The sequence below is a fragment of the Mastomys coucha genome, unplaced genomic scaffold (assembly GCF_008632895.1).
Source record: "Mastomys coucha isolate ucsf_1 unplaced genomic scaffold, UCSF_Mcou_1 pScaffold6, whole genome shotgun sequence".
NCBI lineage: Eukaryota > Metazoa > Chordata > Mammalia > Rodentia > Muridae > Mastomys > Mastomys coucha.
Window position 1 is genome coordinate 23,441,815 of NW_022196912.1, and position 13,113 is coordinate 23,454,927.

The following is a 13,113-nucleotide window of genomic DNA, read 5'->3' on the forward strand; positions in this document are numbered from 1 at the left end:
AAAAAACAAAAAAACCCCAAGAAACCAATAATAATAATAATAATAATAATAATAATAATAATAACAACAACAACAACAATAATAAAAGAGAGGAAGACAGATAGAGCAGCATCTTTCATCCATTCCTGATTGACACAGCCCCATGGTGCCTAAATCACTGTCACTTTGACTTTAAAGCACTTGTGCACAGATGCACCAGACCAAACACTTTTCATGTATAAGGAATAGCTGATGAGACTGTGTCCTGACCTGGAACACAGCTGGATGAACCAAGAGAAGCCTGATGTGAGGTCACAAAGGACAGAGTGTGGCAACCATGACTGCAAGCCACATGTTCCAGTGGCTTCTATTTTCCCAACAGTCTAGATGTGTAGCTGGGTAAAGCTGACTCCCTTAATCTGAGGATCAGAGTGGGTAGGCTGCTGCCAGAGCCTGTAGCCCTTACTTCAAGGTCACTGGGGACAGGGTCACTCTGGCTGTATTTAGGTTACATGCAGCAGGGTTTCAACACACCTGGTTGAGTGGATGGTGCTGGCTGCAAGGGTTGGCTCCAAGCATTAGCTTGAGCCTGGCAGCCATAGTTCGAGGGAGTCCCCTGTCATCCTTCCCAGGACCAGAGTCTCACAGGGTCTGGAGCTACTTAGCCCTCGGTTCAGTGTTTCCTGGGAACACTCTTGGGGAAGGGGCTGCAAGGTCCTTACCAAAGGTCTTGGTAACAGGGAGCATGCTCTTGCTTTGCAGAAAATTTGCAGAAAGTTTCCTGTGTTTCCTGGGCTTTCCCTGCCAGGGCAAACTGTGCCTCCATGGGGGAAGTGTGGTGAGGGCTATTTAAAGGCATGATGCTACCAGCTGTTTGCAGAGATCGCTTCTCAGCTTGGCTCCTCATTAAGTCAGTTAAGGGAGGGGAAGCAGGCACAGGAAGGGGAAAATGACAACTGGCGCCCACCCATTTATAGATGGTTTTAGAGCACTGTTTTCAATTATTTACTTTTTATCAGAGAAAACGAAGAGCTGCCCAGGGCCCAGCATGCTAATGGCACTAGGTATCTACATCTGTTACCGAAAGCAGAGTGTCCAGGAAGCTTCCCAAGTGTGTGATGTGGTGGGAAAGGCTCCTTGCCTTAGTATTAGCTGGCCAGGGGCAGTGTGGCAGCAGGAGACAGATGCCTGGAGTCAGCCAAGTCCCACACTCCACTCAGGCAAGAAGTTTTAGTTTCAGACCAGTTCAGAGTCTATTATGTTTCAGGGTGGAATAAGCCTCTGATACTCTCATACTTTTGATAGGTGTGATTGACACCCTATTGCTCGAGGTTTCAGAAAACCCAGCACAGTCCAAGAATCTTCAGAAAACAAATTGTAGAGAAGGGATCCCAGGCTGTGACGAGGTTAGTTCTGTGTAGGGGCCTGGAGATGCAGTGCTTAGTGGCTCTCCTTGTCTTGGCCCTGGACCCAGGGCTGATAGTCTCCTCTCTGGACTGCAGTTCTCTTTTCTACACAGCTGAGAGCTTGGCCTGCCGCTGACTCTGGCTGACAAGTCAGGTAGCGTAGGCTCTGAAGTAGTGAGATCTCAGCTTTGGGCCTGCTCATGTGCCTTTACTAGCTGGATTCCTTGGGCAAGTGATATTGGTTTGGTTTCTTCATCTATAATATGGGAACAACCGTAGCTACCTTAAATGGTTCTTAAATGAGACGGTGCAAGTAAGCCCTTGACATAGTAACCAACCTAACAGATGATCAGTGCTGCCAACTGTTACCATGGGGACCACACTGGGTCTAAGCAGTGGGGAGAGAGGTTCAGAGTTTCTGTAAATAGCCATAAACGTTGTGAGGCACTGTGGACGAGGGATGCCTTATACAGGGAGACCGGTCTGCTTGTCTGTGTCCTTAGTTCATCCTCTTGCTGTGGCTTCTTGACTGACTCCTCCTTCCCCACACATCCCATACAGAGCTGTCAGCTGGAGCAGTGAGATGGCTACTCTTACACTGGACATGCAGCCGATGTCCTGGAGACAAGATCCATCTTCTGAAATTCAGTCCTGGTCTGCTTGGTGGCATACTGCTGGCATCTAAGGGTGAGCTCTGAAACCAAAGCTAACCCGAGGCCTTCATTCATCTTCTTCCAAACCTGCTGAGTTTGTTCCTTTGGTACAAATTTTTGGTCAGGAAGCAGGTTACAGCTATTGACTAGGAAGGGGTTCAAGAGTCATGTGACTAGCTGACCAAGACAAGGGGAGTTATTTGGCATGGTCCTCAGACAGATCTTTTTATTTTGTAAAAGCCTAAACATTTGCCTTCTTCCAAAACAGGACTTGAATTAAAAAGTCCTTTTCTCTGGGCAATTGTAAGATGAGACAGACCTGTGATGTTCAAGCCAGGCCAGTGTGGTGGTGGGGTGCGGTAGGGTGGGCTGGGAGAAGTGGTTCAGAGACATGACCCTCACTGTCAGGAAATCAAGAACATATAAATCAAGCCAGAGGTCATTTATGAAAATAGAGGCAAGTTCCAAACACCTAATAGTTTTCCCTGCCTTTTCTAGCTTCATTCTGCAGCTGTGACTTCAACTGGCACATGGTTTTCATCAGTCACATGAAAACCGATTGTGGAATGAAAATCAAAGCGGGCCTGTAAACAGTGTTAGACAAGTCCTGCTAATCATGCCTTGTGGTCTTTGGTCTTGCCTTGTCCTCATTGCCCTGGACTGCCATGTAAATAAGGACTCATTTTGGGTTCTTGACTCATGTTAAAAGGCAAGGCTAACAATAGATCGCCAAAAAGAAAAAAAAAAAAAAAGAACAAAAAGAAAAGACCTGCTTCCATTTTGATGCCCTCCCCTACAAACCTTCTAAAGTCCAGGTAGCAACTGCCCATCTAATTCTGGATTTGTAGTGGATCAGTGACCACCAGTGGGGGTGTTTGACTGTTGTGCCCTGGGCGATGGTAGCCTGGCTCTCTGGTATGGGGTTTAAGAACAAACAAGTGTTTTTGTAATGGTTCATAGGGAGTGTTGCTACACATGCCAGTCCCTGAGCAGCTCTGGTTTGTTTCTGGGATTTGGGGTGTGTGTGTGTGGTGGTGTCCAAGCTTATAAAAGGAGCAATTAGCACACTGAAGATACAAGCTTGATATCAAGCCGAGAACACAATGTCACATGCTAATGGCTTCATACACAGGCCCAGGTCCTCAGCTGGGCCCAGTCTTCCTTAGGCTGAATTCCACAGCACTCTGCTCACCGGTCTTGGGCTGACTTGGTTGAGGATGTTTAGACTTGTGCCTAGCCTGTGTGTTACGCCGTGTGCTGCCTTGCCTATGAGAAGGCTAAGGTTGTGATCTCAGTATTGCTAAACTCAATCCAAAGCTGTTGTGGAAGGGCTTCCAAGACCAGTTCTACATATCCAGGGATTGGGATGAAACTGGTTACTGATGAACCATATATAGTATCTAAAAATTGTACAGTGCTTAGGATTACCTAGCAGTTCGCTGTCCTTCTGAAGCCCTCTACAGAGGTCTTCAGCTCCTTTGGGGCCAGGGCAGCTTGTTGCCAGTTACTGCAATTGTTAGAGCACTTGCATCCTGGAGAGTAAATACTCAAGTGCAGTGTGCACAGTGGTGGGAGAGAGCAGAGGGCTAGCTGGCAAATGAAGAGGGATGGAAAGGAAATCTATGGGCCTCAGCTACAAGGCTGGCTTGCTCTGCTGGGCTTCCAGCTCTGAGTGGATACCTCTATCATATGCCAGACAGTTTCCCATACTCCTAGAAGGGGAGATCTCAGCTCATATGCGTCCCCAGTTTCACACTGGGTACTCCACACACAGCTCTACATAGATTCCTCAAGCAGATATGTGAAGAAGTACTTAGAGCAATATCATTTTATAAGAGAAGGAATGACCACATTGCTATGAGTTACAGGGGAGGTTGAATTGCAATGGCCCCTTACTATGATGCAGAATCCTGCTCTGTCCATATTGGCTTTTCTGTAAGCCTCTCAAAGGTTGAAATTAGAATGGCTTATCTTCAGTATCCTGGCGCCTGTCTTTCTCAGGCTTCGTTACGGGTGGATTCTAACCTGGTGTATAAATGAAAGAAGTCTGCTCTAGGATGGCCTGGCAGTCCAGGAGCTGGCAAGCAAGTCCTCTCATTTGTCTCCTCTCTGGTCATCTGGGATGAGCTGGCGAAGCTGCAGCAGGTAGGTTTTTGGGAATGAGGAATGAGGTGCTGCTGGGAGCTTCAAAGCCCAAGCAGGGCCCAGCCCTGTGCTCATTGGGTCCCGTCACCCGTTTCTGCCTATTTTTGCTCACACAGGCGATCCCCAAATTACTTTGTTAAGGGCAAGCAGGAACCTAGCTCAGGCCAGGATATGATGGCAGTATGAAGGTCTATGGATGGTGAGGGATCTAACCACAGCCTTGGCCACAAGAAGAGCTACTCATCAGCTCACCTGCTAGGGGGAAGTGACCATCTATTTGATGGTGGTGAGTCACCTTCAGGGTCACAGATGGCCTTCTACTGCTTAGTAAGTAAAAGGGGAAACACCAAAGGATGACCCCCTGAGAGGAAGTGCTCAGCCTAAACCAGCAAGGCTGACTGAGCACAGGGAGTGTGGGGTCTAGGCTCCAACAGGAGGGGTGCTGCCTCAGGGTTTCCATACAGCACCACTGGGCATTAGTCTAGACTCAGGGTCTAGTTATAGTCCCAAAGGAACCAAGATCACTTTTAGGACATCAATTCTTTGTAGGCTTAAAACAATATGCCCTACTGTGCCTCTCAGTAGAATTATGGCCGTTGCTAGCAAGGCACAGAAGAGATGAACCTGCCCATTTGGTTTTCTGACATTTAGTGAACCTTAATGGAAGCTGGGAATACTTCACTTGTCTTCCTGTTGAGTTTCTTGGTGGCTGTGATGGACTGTTTGCCAGGCACCAAATATGGCTTAGTGGGTTGAACGCTAGACCTCAACTGTTAGGGGCTCATGGCTTCCCCAGCTGCCTTCTGTTGGTTTTCGGGCATAGCGTCTGGTCAGTGCTCTGAGTCTTTGTTTCCCAGGAAAGGTGTTTATGGCTAGCTTTTGTAGCACACTGAGGGCCTTTTACACCCTTTTCACTCACAGCAAGTGCATCAGACAAGTCAGAGAGCAAACAGAGGAGAAGCACCTGCTCTGTGTCCACAGAGCTCATGCCACTCTGCAGCAGCTCAGGGTCCTGCAGTGCCACCCCAGGATGTGCTCTCAGCTCACTGTGGCCCTTGGTATCTATTCCACACAGCGAAGGGAGGGAAGGCAAAAAGGACATATATGCAATGTAGGCAGACGATATTAATGGTGTGAAGTAGGCTCACTCAAATACTGGGCTGTGAAATCCATTCGGTGGATCCTGACCAGTGTAAAAAACTTAAATAAAATCTGAGAGGATCACATGTGGCCAGGGAAAATAGTATTTTGTGAAACTTCTAGTAATATACACTGAAGTAAGATATAAATACCTTGCTGTGGATTATGGTTTAAACCATACCTAGAAGCCACAGTATGAGGGAAGGAAGGAGCCTGCCCTATGCTTGACACCAAGCTGCTTACATCTATCTCTGTTGTTTTCCACTGACTCCAAATGGCCCTACCATCAGGTCGCTGTCTTTGTTTTGACCAATGAGAAATCAATGATCCAGAGATGCCCACTGACTTTTCTAGGGTCACACGCTAACAGGGAGTTATGCTGTTATGAATCCAGGGCTGCTAACTCCAAAGGATATGCTCTTTACTTTCCACTCTGACATAATTTCCAGTAGAGTGAACACTAGCAACTGAGGTGGGACACAGCCATCCCTGGCTCTACCAAAAAGAATAATGCTTTCATTTCCTTACCTATAGGGGAGTAAGAGATAGGATAGCTTGATGTGGTGGCTCTCCTCCTCCTGAATAGCATTTTAGCTGAATGTTCTTTTCCTCATCAACTAAAGCTTTTAAGAGAATAGCAAGCTACCTACTAGTGAATTCCAAGAGCTGCTCGTGGTCAGTTCTCCTTGCCCTTGCATTTGTTCTGCATATGCTCAGATAGCCCAACATCTTGTAGTGTGTCTAGGGATACCAACTGGTACTTTAGGAACTGCCCTGGAGTGCCTCTCAGTAGAATTATGGCCATTGCTAACAAGGCACAGAAGAGATGAACCTGACCTTCTTACCTGCCCATCTAGTTTTCTGACATTTAGTGAACCTTAATGGAAGCTGGGAATACTTCACTTGTCTGAAAGGACAGAAAAAAAGGAACTCCAAGAAAGGCATATGCAGTCCATCCATGTGACACTGGAGGCACCATAAATGTTCCCTAAATAAAGAGTCCCAGGAGAACAAGGGTACACCTACAAACTTTTTTCACCATAGATGTCACCTGGAAGCTCGGTTGCCCAGTGTTATAAAATGGGGCACCATTGATCCAAACACAATTGATGGATGGATTGTGGCTGGAAATGCTCCAGAGATTCCAGCTCTGTTTCTTACTGGCTGTGTGACCTTGAGTAAGCCCCCTTACATCTCTCTGGGCCCCAGAAGCCTCATGTGTAAAATGAAGGTATAGTTTCTAACTGTTGGTCAAGTATATTATTACTTGTCATTGTTTGCTATTATTATCACTTCAGTGTCAACTCAACCATGTTAGTCATAGGCAGTTTCTCAAGTGGGAAGCAGTCATTTGATAATGACTTCTCTCTGTTCTTTGCTAGAGGGGTTCCCTCCGAAGTCTTAATAACCATTATCAGAGGTACTGCATATGTCTGAGGCTTCTCTACAGCTCCTGAGTATCTATAGATCTGACCTAGGACCCTAAGGAACGATGGACAGTCTCCACCCTGGCTACCTTCCTCCCGTCCTTCAAGTGAATAGACAAGACATTCACACACGTAGAGAACTATGGTCTAGGCATGGCTGGCTCCTGCAGGGGTAAAGAAATTCATGTAAGCAGGACCTTGGCCCTCAGAACACATAAACATTTGACTACTAGATCAGACAGCTGCATGCTAGCCCTAGAAGGGAGCTGGGTGCTTTGTTTTTAGTTATGGGCCAAGCCCTCCTTAGTTCACTCATTACTGCCAGTGAGAAAACTTTTTTTTTTTTTTTTTTTTTTTTTTTTTTTTTTTTTTTTTTTTTTTTGCTCAGACCTATGCCTGGGCATTATGCAGCAGGCCAGATGTCTAGCATCTTTAATAATAATAATAATAACAATAATGATAATAATTTGCATTTATACAAGGCCTTTCATCGGGGGAACTTAAAGTATATCACAAACAATAATTAATTTCATTTGCAAGCCTGGGAGCCAGTTAGGTAGAAGTCCCTTTATTTTGCAGGTATAGAATACTTTCCTGCACCCTGAAGCATGCTGGGAGGACTTTCTGCCTCTTGGAAATCCAACCTCTTCTCTCTTGAGGCCTGGGTTAGGATCAGGCCCTGCAATGGAGTTTCCCATGTCGAATATCCCCTAGCTATCTGGTTCGGCTAACTGCTGAGCACCAATTTGGTGCTGGAGAAATGCAGGGTTGGGAGTGATCTTGGTTGTCTGAGGCAGGTTTGCTCTAGTAGCACTTGTGAGGGGTGGGTAACACTCTTGGGTGCCTTTCAGAAAGGAGAGCTCAATACTTGCATAGAAGTTGTCCATTTTTGTGGCCCACAGTGGTTGAATGGCTGGAGGCTGCCTATCTGAGCTGGGTCCTGACTCCTGTGTGTTACAGGGAGAGTCTGCTGGGGGTTTCTGGCTTTGCTATTGTGGTCTGCCTAGCTTTAGATAAAGTTCTTCAAACTACTTTGCCCTGTCTCTGGGAGCAACTTTAGTTTGTTTTCTGGGCTTATCTTGGGGCTAGGGTGGGGTTGGGGTGCTGCATCATTTCAGTGACAAAGAAATACCCCAAATTTCCATTTAACTACTGATATACTGGATGCTTTAGTGCTGAGACTGACCCAAGGGCTTAATATACACTAAGCAAGAGCTCTCTCACTGAGTTACATTCCTCGTCCACCCATGCGTGTATTCTTCTTTAGGCTTTTAGATTCTATTTCACTATTTTATGTGCATGGGTGTTTTGCTTTTATGTCTGTGTCCTACATGCATACTGGTGGTATATGGAATATAAACAGAAGACGGCATTGGGTCTCTTAGATCTGGAGTTACAGGTGACTGTAAGATGTCATGTGGGTTCTGGGAATCCAACCTATATCCTCTGGAAGAGTGGCCAGTACTCTTAACTGCTGAACCATCTCTCCAGCCCTCCCTGAAATGTTTGAGACAAGGTCTCAATATGTCCACCTGTTGTTCCAACATTACAGGGTTCCTATAGTCTGGTCTAGAACTAGAGGATCATTCTGGCCTTGGTTTTTGTCTGGGTCATTGTTGGGAAAAGAAAAAGGGACTGGAGATTAGAGCTTCCTGGTTATTCAAAGGCAAGGAGCACATCCTACAACTGTGTTGCCCAGCTGTGAAGGGAAAACTGTGAGCTTTAGAAGCAGAACTAAATTTAAATACAGATTCATCACTTGCTCCCTGTGCTTTGGGGGAAGTCCTTAGGTTTCCAAATGTTTTTCTGCTTGGGGTGATAAGAGCACAATGTCAGGCATTGGAAGAACTGAGGCCACCTTGGTTTTCTTTCTCCCTACCCTACTGTTACTAGAATATCTACCCCTCCCCTTTCTCTCTCCTCTTCTCTGTGTCTGTGTATTTATGTACATGTATGTGAACATGTATCTGAAGACTAGGGGTCACCTTCCTCAGGAGCTGTCTACCTTGTTTTTAGAGACAGGGTCTCTCACTGGTACCTGAGGCTTGTTTTCAGGTTCCAGTTTCTGGCTAGTGAATCCCAGGGATCCTGTCCCTGCCTCTCTAGTACTGGGAATATGAGTGTGTATCACCATGCTTGGCTTTTTACATGTGTGCCAAACCTCAAACTCAGATCTTCATGGTTGTGTGGCAAACACTTTACCAACTGAGTCACTGCCCTACCTGAACACCTTCCAGGGAGGTCTGGACTCACTGGTGCCACCTGGCACTGTATAACTTTCCAGTGTCTATTGGTTAAGTGAATGAACTAACTTGGCACTTGGTATTTTGCAATTTGTAATGTGCTTTTAAAAATAACTTCATTGTAATCCAAATAGCAGTATGCAAAGAATAGATCCTGTTACTCCACTCCACAATAAATGGATCTTGTTACTCTACTCCACAAATTCCACTAACAAACAGGCATATAGTGAGGCTGGAACCAGCTCTAGTATCAGATAGGAACATGAATGCAATCCAGTAGGTCGGGAGAATCTTTGGTACCTTCTGAGGCCACTGAAGCTTAGACATGGAACAGGAAGAACATAGTCTTAGGTGTACTACATTCTACACAATGGGACCCTTGGAGTGCTGTCTCAGTCCTGTGTCCAGCCACCACAGCACTCTTCAGCAACATCAAAAGCCTGGTGACTGGAAGCAGTGCACTTATAAAACCAGGACCATTTGTTAATCTCAGGCCCTGGGTATGGTCACATGCTACCACACATGACCAGTCCCATACTGACCTCATCTTCCTGCCTCCCATGGGGTGGACAGTGATCTGCATGTCTGCCCTTCATCTTTCTACTCCATCTTTTGAGTTCACCAAGATGGATGTCACATATCCATAGGACACAACTGTTCCTTATCAGGGTGCTCTACACATTTTAGGGGCTCAAGACAATGATGAATGACATTCCCTCTCCTCCCATAATCTTTTCAAACTGAAAACAAGAACAGGAAGTTGATGTGAAGGATTCAGACACCCAGCCTCTTTTGCTTCCTTCTCCACTAGACTCTAAAGCCAAAGTCAGATGCAGGCTGAGACGTGGAGGATGGAGATCTTTAAAAGATGTGTTCACATGCCTGGCCCAACTACAATCAGACCTGACCACAGTGTAACAGCCATGGGAGCTTGCCACAGCCTTCGATAAACAGTTCTGACAGTATACTATGTGAGGTGGGTGGTGTCCCCGTGGAATGCCATTCCTGTACCTACTGTGCAGCATGTGAGCCGATGCCTTGAGAATGAGGTCAGGTCCCCCATGAAGAGCCCACCTCCTCTGGGCCTCTGAGCACACTCCTTGGTGCTGTTAGTGTGCTGCCTTTGAGACAGTACAGAGTGGGAAATCATGTGTGCTCTTCAAGCTGAGCTAGTTTTAGGCCAGAAGTTGGCAAGGACGGGCCAATATCAGAACCTGAACTAATGAAGCCTAAACAAGAGAACCACATCTCTGCTTCCAGCCACAGAGCTCCCAACCTCCATCCCTGAGCCTGGGAGCCACGTTCTTATTGCTTAGTGGGTGGAGGGGCAGGTGTGGAAGGGTGTTCCTGAGACTATCCCTGCTTGTTATGATCTCAAAGGCAAGGCCACATACTAGGCAGCAAGGATCACATTACAGGATTCTGTGGACACACCAGGCAAGTGTCGGCAACTGCTATGGCATCTGGGAGTCCAGCAACTGCTGCAGCAGAGGCAACATGGTGCCCAGCCTGTGCTCATCTTGCTAAGCTATGTGTTCATTTAGAGCCAGGGGAGCAGAGAAAAGAGGCAGCTTTGTTTCAAGCTACTAGTGAAACTACCAAGCCGAAGGGGCAGAGGCAGCCTTTTCTAGTCAGCACAACGCTTTCTTGCAGACCAAGTTTGCAGTTTTGGTCAGTAGAGAGCTGGTATAGAACAGAAGTATGGGAACTAAATTTACTGGGAAGTGAATTTTATAAATGACACCCTTTGTTTGCATTGGCTTTGAGTGTAAAAAGGTTAAAAAAAATAGGTGCTTCCTAGTTCACATGTTAGAGGTCCCTTAGGAGCCTCACTGGTTTTCCTCCTAGCTCACATTTTAGGGGTCCCTTAGGAGCTCTTCTTCCTGGTTTCTTACCAGAGCTTACCAATCACTTCAGCACTATTGGCCATCTTCCCCATCCCACTGCTCAGACTGGGAGACAAGGCAAATCCAGACAGAGCAGGGGTGGGAGAGGGTTGGGCATCTGGGTTCTTGAAGACAGCATGTGGTTCCCTTACCCACCATGTTTACCAAGCAGATGAGTCAGTATTCAAATCAGCATTCCTTTCCATGTGGGTACACATGGGTGTCCCACCTTGAACCAAGCTGCTGAAGACAGTCAGTCCCACGCAACCAAGGAAGGTGTCCCTCCCCCGCCTCCCATCTAAAGCTGGTAGACACCATGGGAGTCAAAGCCACCAGACCAATGGACAAACACAGACATACAGCAACCCCCCCCCAAAAAAAAACAACAAAAAAAACCCCCACAAAAAACAAACAAACAAACCTTCTATAAAAACAAAGGAGAATAAGCTCCCCGTCCTTTGTGCACTTCAACAATGCTAGAGCATGTTCTGTACTGCCAACTCTGGAGAGAAGGAGAGACCAATTTCCTAGTCAGCTCCTTAGTGGCTACTTTAGGGACCAGAGTCCTTGTTAGAACTCAGAGCACCTCCAGTTTAAAGATCAACACGTATTATGTAAAGAGCCAGACATTAGTTATTTTCAGTTTATAGGTCAAATCTCTGTCACAATAACTTGTATCTGTTCTGTACTGATCATGGCTGTGGACAAGATGTAAATGGATAGGAGTAGCTATGTTCTAATAAAACTTTATTCATAAAAACAGGTACTGGTAGTGCAGGTCTCTGACTGTTCACTAATCCCTTATCTAGACTACACCTTCTTGGTGTAGAGGTGAAGAATCTCTTTTAGGGAATTATGCAGCTGTCCAAAACTGAATTTGCAAAGTTTCATAGGGAGTGGGGGGACAGAGCAAGTCCAAAAGCCAACAAAGTTGAAGGAGAGATGGCTACTTGGAAATTTGGAGATTTTAACTAAGACTTTCACTCTACCAGAAGGGACCAACAATTGAATGGAAAATCACAGGTTAAACATCTCTGTTTGGCGCCAATCTGCCTAAGGTGGGATATCCAGCTCAGCTTGCACTGATGGAAGTAGGGGTTATGGCTTTCCTAGTGTATGCTGCTCGTGGTCATTAATCAGAGACTCAGACACAGTCTAAACGTGTCTCAGGAGAAGGGCTGCGGTAAGAGGCCAAAAGGAACTAGAAAGCTGCTGCCATTTGTCTGTGAACAATAGGAGAAGAAAGCAGCAAATTCGTTTTTTCCAGTCAGCAGTTTGCCCAACACCCAACTGCACAGAGACGGTCAGGGAGGACAAGCCCTCTTGTCCAGATGAGAACAGGTTGTTTTGGCTGTCAAGCATTTTCAAAACAAGTTTTCTTGGTCTCCTGACAGGCTGAGGCAAGAACAAGAAAATGAAGAAAGGAAGATCCCATGATCAAGGTCGGGGTTTCCATGGGCCGGCTCTGCCTGCATAGCCAAGTGTGCTTTCAGAACATCCAGATAAAACTGGTCTTAGGGTTAATAATACCACCTTGCCAGTGACACTATATAATGAAGCGATTCCTCTAAGAACTCTCTGGCAGCTGGATAGTCATTCTAGTCTGGGAGGAATAAGAGGTCAAAGTCACTCTTAAGCACAAGGGTACGATTCTGCTCAAACCTACACCCTGCTTTGCTTTAATTCTCACCTCAGGTTACACAGAATCTTCCTGAAACCAAGGTTTAAGACTATCTTCTCTACAATGGATTTTTCCATCACAACCACAGAACACTTGGTCAGGGTGGGGCAGAGAATGTATGGAGGAAGTGTGCACGGGCAGGCTAGGATCAGCCTGGCCTCAGGAAATCCACCATTCCCAGCAGCATGCTCTGTTAGGGCTTAACAACTGCGTTCAAGGGAGGGATCCAAATATATCCAAGTCTAAAGTGTGGTGTCTCACAGGAGGGAGCACCAGGCGGAGCCTAGGAGCCTAGGGAAGGCTTATCCTGCAATCCACAGAAGCCATTCAGAAACAAGAGTGCAGGACTCTCAGATCCCCTGGATGATCACGGCCCGAAGCACAAACAGAAGAGCTGTGGAACTGGGCAGAGCATCTCCCTTCTGAACTGCTTTCTCTACAGTCGCAGATTCCTGGGGCAGTGACCAGAGAGTTCATTAGCATCACACTTGGGGCATGGCGGCTGCCTTGTCTCTCTCTCTCTCTCTCTGTTTTTTTTTTTTTGAGACAGGGT

At 46.4% G+C, this 13,113-nt stretch overlaps 1 protein-coding gene and 1 long non-coding RNA gene across 5 annotated transcripts in view; one reads left to right on the forward strand and one right to left on the reverse strand.

Annotated features, from left to right (window-relative positions):
- Window positions 1-13,113, reverse strand: part of Babam2 (BRISC and BRCA1 A complex member 2) — a 374,435-nt gene that overhangs the window by 3,380 nt on the left and 357,942 nt on the right. The window lies entirely within an intron of this gene.
- Window positions 377-9,958, forward strand: LOC116080930. The gene is made up of 4 exons (XR_004114681.1): window positions 377-414; window positions 1,947-2,072; window positions 4,040-4,183; window positions 9,805-9,958. It is a non-coding gene; the product is annotated as an uncharacterized LOC116080930 (long non-coding RNA).